General features: G+C 38.1%; 1 long non-coding RNA gene across 1 annotated transcript; it reads left to right on the forward strand.

Moving 5' to 3' along the window:
- The first annotated feature begins 1,564 nt into the window (after positions 1-1,564).
- Positions 1,565-4,122, forward strand: LOC127964727 (uncharacterized). Its single transcript, XR_008155126.1, has 3 exons — positions 1,565-1,653; positions 3,813-3,934; positions 4,035-4,122. It is a non-coding gene; the product is annotated as an uncharacterized LOC127964727 (long non-coding RNA).
- Positions 4,123-4,322: the final 200 nt, after the last annotated feature.

Raw genomic sequence — 4,322 nt, forward strand, 5'->3', positions numbered from 1 at the left:
TCATGGACACTGCGTAAGGCACCATCAGTGCCAAGTCGGAGTAACCTACAAATTCTCTAGACGCCTGTTCAGCAGCTGCCCCCGACCTCAGACAGTGTGGCAGGCCTACTGCGACTGGGTCTAATTTGCTGGAAAAATATGCCACAGTTCTCAATTTGTCTCCATGATGTTGCAACAATACAGAAGTCATAAACTCATTTTTCTCATCTACCATCTGAACAAAAAGTTTTGTTGGTACCGGAAAACCCAGAGTTAGCGCAGCAGACAGCTGAACTTTCATGTTCAGAAATGCCTCTTCCGCTTTCTCTGTCCACTCAATTTTGTCACATGACTTCCCTGTTGTTAGGGCTCTCAGAGGCTGCTCAAGAATCACATAATTAAGTTGGCTTGAGAAAGCCAACTTACTGAAATCCTATTTAAACTTCTTCTTCTTATTTTTCTGGCCGGAAAATTTTTGGACACCTACTCCTCCTAGACCATTCAAGCTACAAAGTAACGCGTTAGAGTACTCTAATTACTTTTTTTCCTGAAATGTGTAACTTAACGCGTTAGTTTCGTGCGTAAGTAATCAGTAACTTCGTTATTTTTTTTAAAAAGTAATCACTTATTTTAAGGAAAGGAAAATCCCGACTGCAGCCTGCTTTTTGTCAGACAGTAGGCCTAGGTCTACTGTGCCACCTGCGGATGTATCAGCGGAGCCGAAGCTCTGTGATCGTAAAGTCAATGGCTGTGATACGTCTGTGCCCTGTGCCTGACCCTGTGTGTGTGTGTGGGTTTTTTTTTTCGAACTCCCGGCAAGATGGCAGAGAGGACAGCGTTTGGTTTATGGAAGTACGCACATTATTTTCAATTTGTCAACGAAAAAGAAAAGAACATAACGGTAAAATGCACACTCTGCGTTGGTGAAAAGCTTCTGTCGACCGCCAAAAATTCTACCTCAAATTTAACGCTACGTTTTAATCACTACTTTGAAGAGTAAATGTAAGAGGACTGTGTTAAAGCGAATTTAGGCTTGTGACTGAGTGACACTTTAATAATAAGTTCGGCTATTAAGCGATTTGTCATTTGCCTGTGTGGCAGTGAAGGATTTAATTCAGTTTGTTATCATTTTTGTTTGACAGGCAGCTGTTAATTTATGTTAGATCGTTGGCTGGCTGGTTGTTCATCATTTCTAAATGGATTTAAATCTGCAAGCCTGTTTAAGGTTGTGTTTACAAGTAATCATACTTGTACTTTGATAACTGCATTATTTAAAGTTAAAGAAAAATCAGGAGTTATCTTGTGGTGCTCATAATATACAGTAGCCTAGGCTACCCAGGCTGGGTAGGTGCAAATTTTGATTAATAATATGTTATATAAAACACCATGTGCACTGTAAAAAATTATTTAGCAGTTTAGTTGTTTCAATAAATTTTTTTATGTTGACACAACTGAATTTGTTCATTCAACTAAAAATGTTAAGTTTTCAGTTTCTCAACTTGAAAGTTGACTGAACTAGGTTATTTGTCCTCATAACTTAAAAAAAAGTTCACAACATCACTTATCGCGAGATCTGGTAATTCTTGTGAAGGCTGTTGAAGACAGAAGAAGGTCGTCAGCCATTCTAGTCAGTTTCTCCTCAAAGTTTGGACATTTTACTAGAATACAACTTTGGTAAGTAAAATATTCGTATTTATTGGCTTAATGTGTAAAATTACATTTGTTGTCTCAGAAGAGTAAGTATGGTTTAAAGAGTCGTATATTCTGTATGTAAGTTACTGTATGCGGCACTCTGAAGCCTCAAAATACAGGTGGTTCCACAGTATTTTCCTTATAAATATTAAAGCAGATATTCTCCCATGCGGGACAGCGGAGCTGAACTTTTGTGGAGAACGATAAAAATACAGTTTGTATGTATTATTTGAGCCCAGGGCTGCGTTAGAGACCGTTCAAACAGAGAGCGAGAGCTCAACGCGGATCACTGTATGGATTAAGAACAGCGGGAATTGGGGGGGTAAAGGGTACCGAGTACCCATGGCCCGAGGTAGGGGGGGGGCCCTTAAAAGTCAGTTTTATATACATACATATACATGCACTAACATTTGTATAGCATTTATGTACAAATAAAAAAGTTCCTGTGCAAAACTAAACTTGTAGTTAGGCACTGGTTTGGTATAACAAAGTCATTTTCATTCTGTGCAGGGCCCCACCACCCCTCTCGAATCAATGTAAATGGTACGACCCGCAGTTCAGGTGCTTCAGCTGCGGACCAGCGGTGAATCAGTTAATGAGACAGGAGCATAGACAGTAAAATAAGACAGGAGCTGGAGTTAGCTGTGATATGAACTAGGAAGACAGGGGAAGAGTCATGTCTTTCCTTAAGAAAGGAAAATCAGGGGCTCAAAAACGAAAAGAAACGAAGATTAAAGAGAGAAAGCAAATGAGGGCAAGCAGTTGCTCACCCAGTTTTTTTGAAAAGAAAGGTGAGCTCCAAATGCATAATCAAGCATTGACATTGTTTTAACATAAATATCTACTCTTGGAGGAGTTCTCCCCAGAGTCAGAAGTTTACATGAAAACACTGTATTTCCCTCCATTGTCAAAATCTAACACCCGCGAAAACACAGATCGTTAGCGCCTATTTTACCGCATTGTTATGCAAATTAGCTCGCGCACGCCCAGGATTGTTATCAGTTTAATGCACATCTTAAAGATTGAAAATTACTTATTTTAAAACGTAAAGACTGAATGTCTAGTTTGGTGGTTAGTGTTCCCTGTGATTCTATAGTCTGCATTTATTTTAAACAGACAAATAATCAGCAATTAACTTGTACTTAGCCTACACTTTAAAAAGGTATTATGACAATAAAGGATATTTTAGCAACCATTTGAAGCCATATATTTCAGTTTCAGACCCTGCAGCAGCAGGCCCCTCATCATGGCCAGGTGAAAACAGTGACAGTGAGGTTTATGTGACAGTGAGACAAGGTGAGCTTTTAGGGGAATTGCCTGTTTTAACACTTAGTAATTAGTAATTAAGTGTTAAGAGGAAATAAGCTAAATGGGTACATTGTTATTGTACACATTTAAACTTTAAAGGGGCAGTTCACCCAAAAATTAAAATTCTGTAATCATTTACTCTCCCTCAAGTTGTTCCAAACCTGTATGGTTTCCTTTCTCCTGCTAAACACAAAAAAAGATAATTTAAAGAAGGTTGGCAATTAAACAGTTGCTGGTCCTCATTGACTTCCATAGTATTTTTTTCCTACTATGGAAGTCAATGGGGTCCATCAGTCGTTTGGTTACCGACTTTCTTCAAAATATCCCACCCATTGGTATCACTATGGTATTTGGTAAGGGGGCCCAGCAAGATGGTTTATACCCAGGGCCCAAAATTTGGTGCTACGCCCCTGGATGAAGTTATGAAGGTAGCGTTACAACTCAGTTTTCTGAAGTAACGTTCGGTTTCTAGAACCTAGAACCCAGTGTAATGCTGCGTGAATATGTGTTTTTATACAGTCTGTGGTGAATAGACGGTCATAAGTAAACTGCATACGTTCAAAGTAATAATAGCATAAATCTTGTATAAATAGAGATACAATAACGATCGACACAAATGTGTTAAATTTCTTTTTATTGTGTTATAATTCTGTGTTGTGTCATTTAAAAGCATCGTCTGAATGGTATAGTTTGTTTTTGGCATTTAATACAAACTTGTCAATACATTTGACTTTCTCTGTAAAGATTTATTTATATATGTATGTTTTTTATTTTACAGCGTTTTAACATGTTTTTGTATTTTTCATGTTTATGATATTTTGGAATGACTGAAGATTCAGCGCAGAATTCAATAATCCTGTGGATGGACCGCAGCGAGTCCTTTTGCAGTTATCCATCAAAATGCTATGCAGACATAATGCAAATGGCATTTACATTGTAGAGCTTGGACAAAGTTGTAAGTAAATTTATTTAATTATAAATGCACATCTATTGGAGTCTATATGCTTTACGATTGTAAGGCCCTCTTTAATGCATCCCTTTGATTTTTATTAAAGCACACAGGCTCTGCGCAGGAATTCATCAAGGACATGACTGCTGGGATCACGCTTGTGGATGACCAATCTGAGCACCATCAGTCTGTAGAAGAAGAAGAAATCTGGATGATCTGGGGTTGTAACACGTTGTGGGGTTGTGTACTGTGTTAGACTATCTGGGACTGGGACTAACAGAAATAAACTAATTCAGGTTTAAAACAACTTGAGGTTTAGTAAATTACAATTTTCTTTCTTTTTCTTTTTGGGTGAACCCTTTACGAAAATGTAGATATTTGCATTGGAAAACAG

This window comes from Carassius gibelio, chromosome B9 (assembly GCF_023724105.1).
Source record: "Carassius gibelio isolate Cgi1373 ecotype wild population from Czech Republic chromosome B9, carGib1.2-hapl.c, whole genome shotgun sequence".
Classification (NCBI taxonomy): Eukaryota; Metazoa; Chordata; class Actinopteri; order Cypriniformes; family Cyprinidae; genus Carassius; species Carassius gibelio.